The 13,040-nt window shown below is 40.3% G+C and overlaps 1 long non-coding RNA gene across 2 annotated transcripts; it reads left to right on the top strand.

Annotated features, from left to right (window-relative positions):
- Positions 1-1,130: 1,130 nt before the first annotated feature.
- On the top strand, positions 1,131-10,730 carry LOC134634897 (uncharacterized). 2 transcript variants are annotated; one of them, XR_010573837.1, is made up of 4 exons: positions 1,131-1,388; positions 4,225-4,330; positions 7,313-8,329; positions 9,369-10,730. It is a non-coding gene; the product is annotated as an uncharacterized LOC134634897 (long non-coding RNA). The 2 variants fall into 2 exon arrangements; XR_010573836.1 differs by having other exon boundaries at positions 4,190-4,330.
- The last annotated feature ends 2,310 nt before the right edge of the window (positions 10,731-13,040 follow it).

Genomic DNA, 13,040 nt, shown 5'->3' with positions numbered 1-13,040 from the left:
GATGCATCACCACCTAGTATGGCAACAGCACCGCTTACAACCGCAAAGCTCTCCAGAGAGTAGTGCGGTGTTCTGAACGGATAATTGGAGGTGAGCTTCCCTCCCTCCAGGACATCTACAGGAAGCGGTGCCTGAGGAAAGCGGGGAGGATCATCAAGGACTCCAGTCACCCCAGCCATAAACTCTTCAGACTACTTCCAGGAGGTTCTGCAGCATCCGGTCCCGTACCAGCAGACTGAGAGACAGCTTTTTCCATCAGGCCATCAGACTGCTGAACACGTCATAGACACCTCACCCTCACTACTAGAACTTCAACATTATGCACTCCATACTGTATATAAATGCCACTTGTTTTGCACAATATCCAACTACCAACCTCTGTATATTTTATATATTTATTTTATTTTTACTCTATTTTAATTTATAAAATATGTATACACACACACACACATATACACACGTAGACATACATATTTAGTATACACATTCAGTAATATGCATACACTCTTATATCGTAAATATATTTATTCATATAATTCTCAGATTTAGCCATTCTTATATTTGCTTGTTCTTATGTTATTGTACTTTTGCACACCTCTGTTGCTTGTGAAGCTCGCACACAAGAATTTCACTCACATGTACTGTACCAGTGTACCTGTACATGTGATGTGACAATAAAAGTGATTTGATTTGATTTGATTTACATCAGGCTTATACACTTCTGATTGGCCAGCATTTCTACACGGTTAGGAATATATCGCCACCTGCTGCTTTGGCATGTTCTTAGCAGCGTTTTCCTTCGTTTTGGGCTTTTACATGTGGACGGGATTTTTTTTTTTACGAAAACGGAAAATGTCCGTTTTTTAAAAATACCCGTGTACGTGTGGATATAGCCAAAGAGAAGGAAATAAGAGCTACTTTTGAAAAACACCCGTGGTTAGGCTGTGCAGCTGTGTCACATGACCGCACTGCAGCAACTCAGAGCAGGAAGAAGGGGCGGAGGAGAGGAGCAGGAGAGGGTCTGAGGATTCAGGAGTGACGTAAGATTAAATGCCAGGAGATGGCAGTAATGCAGCAATTTTGGATGCAAGCTGCCGGTAAACTTGACAGGAGAAGAAGAAGGAGGAGTCGGTCAGAGAGAGCTGCTTTTTCATGAAACGGGAGAAAAGTAGTGAACTTAGAGGAGAGAAACGAACTAAAGTATCGATCATATACCACTACCAACGTTTGGATCGATATCTGCATCGATCTGCCCACCCTTGTCTCCTGGATCGTAGCTGACGTCAGCGTGAACCACGTGGGTCTCTGCTCCCTGATCTGTTTCCTGTGTTTGGAAAGAGTTCCAGCTTCATCACGGAGTTTCTCTCGGTTTGTGGGCTCATCTAAAGGTAAGCACCGAGCTAACTTTACTGTGAGTTCAGTTCATGTTGAGTTTAGCTCCTGAATGAGGTCTTCTGCTGCTCTCCTCGGTGTCTGTTCACAGTTTATTGTGAACACGTTGAGAGAAGAGTGAGAGAGTGTTTGGAGAAAAACACCAGCTAATCATTAGCTCAGCATGCTGGGAGAAGTTGAGCGTTTGCTCGCTTGCTCGATTATTTCCATCATGCTTTGACTGCAGCTGTAACAACACTGATTCCAGCAGGATTTGTAAAAATCATTTCGATAGGCACACAAAGCTGGAAAGATTTTGTTCTGAGTCTAAGAAGCGACTGGATGTGTGGCTAGGTGCTGTCCATGTTACAGGGCCAATTTAGCCAGTTGGCTAAATTGGGTGTAACTGTGGAGCCCATGGCATATCCATGTATGTGTCTATAGAAACTGTCGTGGAAAGTCGACAACAGGGTAGGGGTGGGCGATAAAAACGACATACGATAGAAACGATATAAATTTAGCCAACGATAGGGATTTATACCGCTCTATCGCGATAGCGCACGTTGATGATGTCATCACGCTTCATTTCTGTACTGAACAGTCATTTCAAGATTAGCTAGTAAATGTCAACTAGCTACTGTTGGTCATGAGACGAAAGTCATCTCATTTTGGTAATGTATAATATTATAGTTATTATATTAATCATTATTGGTTATTACAGCAGTGAGTTTGAACTCCATGTCAAATACTGAGCTTCAGTAAAGATTCAAGTTGCAGTTATTTATATTTCCTATCACCTTAAATCTTCACTCAAAGACAAGTATCTTTGACAGTGTATATATAGATGTTTTATATATAAGAGACAAATATTGTTCTTTTAATATGTTGGCATTACAAAATTTGGCTCAATGCTTACATATATGTGTAAAAAGTAAATGTACGAGCTGTGATAACTGTTTCTGATAAACAAAGAGTAGACTGATATATTAAATATTCCTTTATTGGGTGAGAAAATCAGACCATGTCATAACTGCTTTAAGTCATACAGAATAGATATCAGAGCCTTAAACAGGCTGACTTCTGCTAAATGGGTCAAACTGGGCAGAAAGTAAACAAACACATAACATCCTTATAGAATATGATGTAACACTATAGATCAACTTACCTCAGAATATATAAAGCATATAAACAATTACAGCAATATGATGCAACAAACACAGCAGTTCTTCGGGCTGTTCGATATAACGATATATATCGGATAACGGTATAAAAACGTCTATCGTTTCATTTTACGCTATCGTTTGTTTCGTGGTGTCGCAAAATAAACTGTTTACGGCAATATTTTTACATTGTTTTGATGGTCACTGTAGTGGCTATATTAATTTCTTAAAGTTCTCTCTCTTTTCATGGATGCCTGGATGTTAAACTTAATTGTTACACCTGGTAAAGCAGCAACACTGATCATTTTATTAAAGATGAAAGAATTTAGACAGTTTTTTAGTCTGTGTTCGTTTGACTTTGGGACCTGAAGTGGACAGAGTTTTGGACCCAGATTACTCCGCGAAGCTCCTACTACGGCAGCCGTAATGCTCTGACAATCCATCAAGCAGTGCGGCTTACCAAAGTTGTACTAAAACATTTGTTAACAGATTTCTGCACGCCAAAATCGGTTCAAGGTCAGTAAACACAACCAGAATTCATACATAAGGCACACTCTCGATTTTTAAGAAAATTAAAGGATTTTAAGTGTGCCTTATAGTGTGGAAAATACGTTATACAGAAGAAAAGAATATATCACGATATATATCATTACCGCATGTGCTTCAAATTATACCGCGATATGGATTTTAGGCCATATTGCCCAGCCCTACAACACGGTCAACAATTTACTTACTGCATGCAGGAGAGCCAACACACATCAAATGTCACAGTTCACAGTCATGAGAGCTCTAACCTTGGCAGCGTCTCTTTTATACCCTCACACAAAACTCTCTGCATCTTTCAGTTACTACAGGGTTTTGTCCCACTGGCTGCTATCTTTCCCCAGGAAGCTCCTGCACTTGTCTTCTTGGGAGTTTTGTCCTGCAACAGTTAGCAGGTACCATAGTGAAATGTTGTTAAACAAAGCTAAGTAGTTTTCACCAAGTAATACTGACACATACACAGAATTTATCTAAGCAATCAAAGGTTAAACAAAATCCTACAGTGAGATTCTGAACACCTAAATCTAAATGTGGAAACATGAGAACGAGACAGTGAGACACCTCGCTGTCTTGCCACATGTATCGCAAACCACGTCTTGGCTGTTTGTGGAGGTGAAATATGTACATGCATGACTCCGTTTATGCTCAGCCATTGTTGTGAGTGCGCACGCCAGGGGCTGGACACATTTATACAGCTGTATTTTGCATATGACTATGGCAGGCGTAGAGTAAGTAGTTTCTTCCAATGTAGGCGATCCAAATGATATAGTTTCTTTCCACTCTGTTCCTGTTAATGAAACACTACAAATTTACCCCAATGTACTAAAATATCAATATTTTAATATGAGAATGGATTCTAGAACATAAATTACTGGTATCGGAAGAATCGATACTTCAGTATCGATCCGCATACCACTACTATATATACAGGGTGCAGCATCCCCTGGGTAAAGGTGGTGGTCTGCAGGGCGCTCAGTGGCTTTCCCCTTTCAAGTTCTTGTAGGCAGCTGATGACTTTCTTTTTGTAGTTGCTTCTGGGGTTTCACCTTGAAGCTTCATAGGTATTGTTGTCACTGAGGAGCGTAGTAATGTTTATGTGCTCTGCTTCTTGTCAGGGATAAAATACATATCTACAATGTTTGTGTCCCAGCTGAGTAACAGGAGGAGAAGAGTCTGGTGGAGCAGCAGAGGAACAGTTTCAGCCATTTGGACTCAGCTCAGCCACTACAGAGGAAACAATGACTTCAACACAAAAGGTGAGAAAAATGATCACAGTTACACTGTTGCTGAAGTTGTGTGCACAGCTGGTTGTTAACAGCAGCTTTATCTTTTCCATCCTGGGCTCCTCCATACATACAGAATCTACATTCACAAACAAAAACCATAGAAGTTACAAGAAAATACAAACACCATATTTTATCAGCACTTACTTAGGCTGAGCGATAAGGCGGTAGACGTAGAATAAGGCCCGCAAAGTGGAAGCGCCTTTCACCAACAACATCAGCTAGAGGATTGGTGCCTGCTCTTTGTGAGCCCTCTTCATTCGTCTTCTGGTCCAATAGGAAATTCTCACGATTCACCGCAGGCCATGTTCAGGCTTTGATTGATCGCATTTGTTGAGTGCCAGGTTTCACTAGCGTACAGTGCAGTCGGAAGATGATAGAGTTAAATAGTTTGATCTTGAGCCTAGCATTCAGGGAGGTCAATTTCCAAATAGGTTGGAGACATCAGAGAACACCGGCCGCCTTCTCTACTTTGATGTTGACATCTCGATCAGAGATCCCGTCATTCGAGATGATGCTGACCAGATACATGAAATTCTCCACATCTTCAGCGTGTTGTTGGTTGATCATGACAGGAACGTGTGCATGTGCGTAGCCAACTTAGAGTACCTTGGTCTTCTTGGCACTGATTCTTAAACCGACTTTCAAGGTCTCCCTCTGCAGAGCTGCAGTTGACTCTTGGAGGTCTTACTGAGCTGAGCCCAACAGGGTGATGTTGCCTGGAAAAAAGTCCAAGTTGATGAGATTACGCCTTTTTTTTTTTCCAGGGAACACCAATACCAGCTTGGTCAGCTGATCGTCGCATGATGAAGTCAGTTGATAAAAGAAAGAGGAAAGGTGATAGTACGCATGCCAATATTGATCTCGAAGAAATCTCAGCCGTCAGCCGTCTGGAAGCAGCAGCAGGAGTTGGCATAGAGACCACGAAGGGCATATACAAACTGCTGGGGGACTCCATAGTGACGTAGGATAGCCTATAAACGCTGTCAAAAGAATTCTTGAAATTGATGGAATTGATAGAACTCTTCCTTTGGTATTCCATTGTTTGTTCAATGATCATGCGGAGGGTGAAGATTTGCTCGACACAGGATCAGCCACTCCAGCCTGCTCATCGTCCACTGCGCATCATTTCCGTTTCGAAAGAACGAGGCAAAGCAACTTCCCGGGTACTGACAGTAGCGTGATGCCCCACAAGTTGTTACAGTCTCCCAAATCGCCTTTCTTCGTATGTTTGATGACGCCTTTTGTCTCATCAGGTACACGCGATGTTGACCAGCAGGCGTTTAGGAGTCATGTAAGAGCGAATTGGAGGGTGCAAGGTCTTCGGCCACCTGGTCCTGAACAGACTTCGCCAAACTACATTGATCAATGGGGTAGTCACGATTAGATCGACTATCAAAATCGTAGACGACGAATTTAATAGTGGATGCGTCGTTTGAAGCTTTGTAAGATCACAAAAGACGCAGGAACTAGTAGGATTTAAGAGTGTAATAACGGACTGAAACAGAAGATGGCAGCACTGCATGTACAAGGATGCCATCTGCCGTTAAACCCCGAAGAAGAAGAAGCTGTGTCCCAGAATTCATAGCGCGGCCCTGCTCAGTTTCCAACAATGGTGGCAGCTAGTTAGTTTTAATATTACTCTCATTACTCTTTCTGTTACAAAATAAACGTTTAACATATTTTCAGGCGAGAATGTAACTGTGTAAACCTCAAATATCTGCTCAGTTTATCAAGACACCACATATTTTCAAAAGCGCTCCGATATTTTCGGAGACGTCTGTTACCCACTAGCTCGATAGCTAGCCGGGGGCAAGGCTCACTAGAGCCGCTGAGAACACCGGGCTCCCGGCAAATCGTTTTCAAACCCACCGCCGTCTTTCGCTACTCAGGTTAAACATGATATATAAGTCACTTAGATAACTTAAAAATGTTATTGTTCGGCTTTTTTCAGTATTTTATTTGTTCCTGAGTAAATCGGTTTGGCTGAGATTAAAGTTATAGTTTTTACACAGCTGAATAAACGTCAAGCAGACACCTGATTATCAGAAGTGTGAGATGCTCGAGAATATACTCCGTTGTCCTGTTATATTTTAGATAGCAAGGAGCAGACGACTGAGTTTATTAAACTCCACCGAAACAATCTGCAAGTTATCATCTTGTCTTTATTTTTAGTTAGCACAGACCATAAACACTTAAAGCTGTAAGCTAATGATAGTTATATAAGAGCAGATGCTGCTGGTGCAATAAGCTGTACGTTGTACGTCCAATGGATGATGATCTGATTAGTCGACTAATCGCAAAAATAATCGGTGACTAGTCGACTATCAAAATAATCGTTTGTGGCAGCCCTACAATGGGGTTCCATGAATGGTGGGAGGTACGAGTCGTATTCTTGTAAAAGCTGGGCCAATTTACCAGTTTGGTACTGAGTCTGTACGTTACATATTCCATAACGGGTAGTTTCTTTTGGGTCGAAATTTGATCAACGCATCGAACAGGTGACGACCTGAGGGCTTTCCTCCACTGCTGTCATCAAGGGTTGCCGATCATCTTTGCCCTGGTTCAATCGATGATGAGATTCGTTTGCTCTTTCTGTAGCAATCGAGGTTTTAAAAGGTGGAGTTGCTAACCCCATGCCCAACCCTCCTCCTTTCTCATCCAGCCTTGGGACCGACAACAGCAGAGTTTTTATCAGCACACAATATCATCAGCTAACTCACAGTTTTTCATATAGTCATTTTCTCCAGTGATCAGTGCTTCTTTTATTATGTCATTTTCCTTACAACTCCCATTGTAGCACATCTTTGTAAAGTGATACTATCTCCAGAATGTGGTGGTAACACACCTACAACGTGTTTGTTGACATCTTTGATTCCACTAATGGAGGCAGTTTCAGTTAAGTCCATGACTGCATTTCAATCACTGCCTCTGTTTGTATCTCTGTCACTGCAGGACCAACATGTAATGAGAAGTCAGCGCTCTCAGGAGACCGACAAACCTCACCGAAAAAAGGGGCAGAAAAAATACACCTGTGATGAGTGTGGAAAGGATTTTACCCTTCTTGGAAACTTTAAAGCACACCAACTCGTCCACAGTGGAGTTAAAGCATACAGCTGTGACTTGTGTGGAAAGTCTTTTGCCCGGGCTGGAACCTTGAAAAAACACAAAGTCATCCACAGTGGAGTTAAAGCATACCGCTGTGATGAGTGTGGAAAGTCTTTTACCCAGCTTGGTCACTTAAAACAACACCAACTTATCCACAGTGGAGTTAAAGCATACAGATGTAACTTGTGTGGAAATTCTTTTACCCGAGCTGGAACCTTAAGAAAACACCAAGTCATCCACAGTGGAGTTAAAGCGTACAGCTGTGACTTGTGTGAAAAATCTTTTATCGATGCTGGAAGCTTAAAAAAACACAAACTCACCCACAGTGGATTTAAAGCATACTACTGTGACTTGTGTGGAAAATCTTTTACTCAGGCTGACAACTTAAAAACACACCAAGTCATCCACAGTGGAGTTAAACCATACATTTGTGACTTGTGTGGAAAATCTTTTGCTTATCCTAGAAGCTTAAAAATACATCAACTTATCCACAGTGGAGTTAAAGCACACAGCTGTGATCAGTGTGGTAAAACGTTTGCTCACAGTTGCAACTTACGACGTCATCAAGATACCCACTCTGGAATTAAGGCAAATAGCTGTGACAATTGTGGTAAAACCTTTAGTAGTATAAGTTACCTAAAAAGACACCTACGCATTCACACTGGACATGATGTTTACTGCTGTGATCAGTGTGGGAAAGTCTTCACAACAGCCACACAGTTATGTCACCATACATTTACCCACACTGAAGAGAGACCTTATAAATGTGACCTGTGTGAGAAGACTTTTAAAGCTCCACATTCTCTGAAAGGGCACCAGCAGATCCACACCAGAAGGAAACTCTATAAGTGCAGTTACTGTGAGGTATGTATTTATATTTTTATCTTGTATTTTAAGCCTGACTGTTTGGAACAACTCTGCTCTCTAAATTTGTTTTAGCATGTTAGTAATTCTACTGCAATTAAAGGTAGTGTTGTGAGGTTCATCATATTTTAGTTTCAGTTAATATTTTTTTCTTCCATGATCATAAAAAAACTAAATAATTACTTTTCTGTAGTCACAATCTCCCCTTTCTTCCAAATTTATGACTGCTACAATCTGGCCAGTGGCAGATGATTTATTATGTTCTTTACTAACTAAAAACTAGAGATGGCATGATACCACTTTTTTATGTCCGATACCGATATCATAAATTTGGATATCTGCCGATACCGATATGAATCTGATATAGTGTGTTTTTTAATCAATAAAACTGATTTTTTAATATCTTGCTGCTTTTTTATCAATCTAATAAACTTAAACCTACTCCATCCTTCCTGTTCTGGTATTTTAAAGAGTAAGCAACCTAACTAAAAGGGGTTTTTAAAACTCCCAGCAAAATAAATAAATAAATAAAAAATAGGAAACCACCCACCCTCAACCTCATGATGCTTAATCGACGTAATCAACTTTAATTTGATGCAGTGTGAAAAAAATGCACAGAAATAAATTATTTTTCAAGAATAATTAAATAGATTCAACATCTTTCTTCAACAGAATTGCAGACTGCACAGATGGTACTTTCCCAAAGGAAAAAGTGGTATAGCTTACTAGGGTATATTAGACTTACTTACTAAATACAGTACATACATTTTACATCAGATTAAAAACTTTGGTTGTAAGATTCGGATAATTATTTATTAAAAGCTGGACATTTTAAATAAGAATAAGAAAGAAAAGTATGTCTTTGTGCCCCCCTTTTCCCTGTTCATGCCCTAATTTTCGCCTATTAAGTTAAGTGTTATAATGCAAACATTAAAATGTAACTGGATGTTGGCAGAGCTGCTCTTTATTTCAGGCGACGTTCAGGATAAAGATGTTGAAGGAATTCCCTGACTTACACTGTCTTTGTGTCTTTGTTTAGAAGCAGAGCGACACAGATGGATCCAGTTCTCAACCCTGTCGCCACTGTGGTGGTGGGAAAGAGTTTCTCTGTGACCTTTGTGGAAATGCTTTCAGTAATCGACAGAGTCTAAATCGACATCGACGTAGACACACTGGAGACAAAATGAACTACTGCAAAGAATGCGGGAGAGGCTTCACCACATTAAGTGATTTAAAATGCCATGAACTCTACCATAGTGGGGTTAAAAAGCACGTCTGTGACCAGTGTGGGTCATCCTTCACCGCTGCAGGTGACCTTAAAAAGCATAAGCGAATCCACACAGGAGAGACACCATATAAGTGCAAACACTGTGACAGAAGCTTTTCATATGCAGCGAGTCGTAACCAACATGAACTTACACATATGGAAGAGATATTTAGCTGTGACCAGTGTGACAAGAGCTTTAGGAATTTCACTTCATACTCCAGACACAAACAAGCCCACGCTGCAAATAAACAGTTTCACTGTTACCAATGTGCCAAAGCATTCACTTCATTATCTGCTCTGTGCAAACATCAGCGTGATCATGCAGAACTGAAATCACCAGATCACAAAGAATCTGAAGAGACAGAAAGATCATCTTCTGGTTTCAGGGTCAGACTTCAAAACCTTGAGATCAGGCTCCACAGAGTTCAGCTAGAGTCTCCTGTAAAGAGTGTCAGCTGATGTCACACTTGGATCTGATGAGGTAGCTCTGATTTTTGGACCTGCAGTGAATGTTAAATTAATGAAGCTGTAAGTATAGATATGTACATGAAGTTTATTTTCCCTTGAGGGAATTTTAATGTTGTAAATTTTCATCCCTGATACATTTAAATGTTTCTTCCCTTAGGAAACCGTAGTGTTTAGTAGTTGTACCTTTTGCTACATTATAGAAGTTATAGGAATGTGTTTTACCAAACTTGTATTGTATCAAAACTGCCCATTTGAATATATACATCAGTTCTTTTCATTTTAACTTTCTTCTTCTTTTCCAAATAAAACTTGCTTTCTCTATGTATTCATTTTATGTATTACTTCAGTTACATTTTAATCGTTTTTCATATTTATTCTTCTGCTTTGGTAATCTCTGCTCTTAAATCCTTTTCTTTCAAAGCTTCAAATAATTTCTCACCAGTTGCTCCTAAAGCTTCCAAAATAAACTAAATCTATCAACCGGCATTTAAACAATAATTACTATTGATTTTTTTTAAGTTATTGCATTTTAATCCACATGTTCTGCAGCTGTTTTTCCTGTAGATTTGAAGTTTGTATTACAAAATCCTGATACTGTTGTAGCATTAGTTATATTTGATGAATTCTGTGTAAAGTTCTTATTAAACAGTTTGGTGTCAAAAATAAAGAACTTGTCTCACAACAAGTACTTTGAGCCATGATTTCAGATTCAAACAATTTTTCTTTTTTATTAGGATTTTCTCATAATAATAGAGACAAAAGAAAAAGAATATGGAAACTAAAACCTTGCTCAGGCAATACAAAATTCAGAGGCACATACAAAACAATTGGAGTAAACCAAAACAACTCCTAGTAAGACCCATAATCAGGCAAATCAATTCAGTTTGGGGAAGGCCCGCAACAAGGAGGATGACAATACAGGTCCAACATATTTCAGATATGGGTCCCAAGTTCTGTGGAAAGTGTCCAAAGTGTAATTGAGCATGCAGGCTGTATGTTTGTTGGGAATACAGTTTATAACAATGTTATGCCAGGATTTCTTTGGATCGCTGGCCTGCCCCAGAGGAGCAGGATATTCTTCCTAGCTGCAAAAAATAACAGTTGGAACAGCCTCTCACGCCTGCCTTTGACACCCAGATGACCCATCACACCAAGTGTAAGATATAAAGGGTACAAAGGAACAGGGAAATTGAAACTATCTGAAAGCACCTTGGCAACATCAAACCCAATCTTTTGAATTTTCACACAGGACTGAAGACGATGCATAAAGTCCCTCCTCCACATTACACTTCCAGCACAATGGGGAAGTTTACATCGATTTTACTTTTTAAAGTGGGTGTTATGTGCAATTTTTTTTACTGCATCGATTTAGCCCAGTTACAGGCAGATATCTTGGAGGCACAGACCCAAATCTTCTGCCAGTCTTAAACAGTTATAGGGCGGCTAGGTGTCTTTCCCGAGCCTGTTTTACAGCCAGGAAGAAAGGTGCTGAACCGGAGTTAAGGACTTATGGAGTTATGGACTTCCCAGACTGCATGGAAGACAAAGCATCCACCACTGCAGACCTAGTGGGGTCCATCATTAGAGTGGTGTCATTAATTATAAAGTGCCTCAGCTGCAGATATCTAGAAAATTCCACATTCTGAAGGCCGAAACATTGTTGAAGCTGCTAAAAGGAGAGCAAAGTCCGGCATCTAAACAAATCACCCAGGTTTACCAGACCTAAGTTAGGCCAGACCACAAAAGCCCGGTCCAGAAATCCAGGCAAGAAGTAAGGACCGTTCATAACAGGAGCCAAGGAGGACGTCAAATGGGCCCAGTCCGCCAAAGCACAGATAGATCTCCAGGCCCTGACAGAGCACAGGTCAGGGGTCAGCAACCTTTATGATGATTAGTGCCTTCTAAAATTTCCTCAGAGGTCAATGTGCCATATGATTGCATTAGCAATAAATTTAATAATGCTCTATATCAACAGTTACACACCATATAGAACAACTTTATAGAATTACTTTTGTTCACAGATGTTTGCATAGTGCAGAACAACTATTTTGAAAAACAAAAAACAAACACTTTTTATCCTAAACAAGAACTCGATGACAACAAATCAACTGTACAACAGAAAATGCAAATGCTATTTATGGTCTCCTCACAGCAATGATAGGAAACATAAACATGGCCAATATGGCATGTTTGTTAATACAGGTACACACATGTTAATGTGATCTCTGGTCTCCCACTCAGAGACACAAGTCTCTAAGGCTACGTTCACACTGCAGGTCTTAATGCTCAATTCCGATTTTTTGATCAAATCCAATTTTTTGTGTGATTGTTCACACTACGAATAAAATGCGACGGCAAACGCGCTCTAGTGTGAACGCTCAAAGCGGCCGCATGTGCAAAAGAAGACGTCACACACAACGCACTCTGTTTAGACTCAGAGCAAACAATATTGTTTGACTGATGGCCCTTAATATAAAGACTTCGGACTTTATGTTTCCAAATTTTTGCTTTGAGTTATTTTGTTATTTACATAATAATGTAGATAACCTAATAATGATCCTTATTGCTGTTTTAGAGGAGCGGTGCTTCAAAGGATAGTTGCAGATTTCTGTCAGAATCTGCAGATTATACAGTAGAAATAAAATGTTCACGTTTCTCCAACGTGGTCTTCCCAACAGTTTCACCGGATGGACAGGAAGTGTTCGCGACGCTGATAATTGGCATCTGTCTTGTGTCAGTGACGTAAAAGACGGATTTAATGCGACATGACCGTTCAAACAGCAGTCGCTTTCTAAAACATCAGATATGTATCGGATTCAGGACCACATACGAAAGTGACCCAGATCAGATTTGAAATATCAGATTTGTGCCGTTCACACTGTCATACCATGATCGAATATGGGTCGCATGGGGTCAAAAAAATCGGATTTGATGCGCTTTCGCCTGCAGTGTGAACATAGCCTAAGTGTCCAGCAT

This window comes from Pelmatolapia mariae, linkage group LG9 (genome assembly GCF_036321145.2).
Source record: "Pelmatolapia mariae isolate MD_Pm_ZW linkage group LG9, Pm_UMD_F_2, whole genome shotgun sequence".
Taxonomy (NCBI): domain Eukaryota; kingdom Metazoa; phylum Chordata; class Actinopteri; order Cichliformes; family Cichlidae; genus Pelmatolapia; species Pelmatolapia mariae.
Note: the sequence above shows the minus strand (reverse complement) of the source record. Positions and strands in the feature narration are given on the sequence as shown.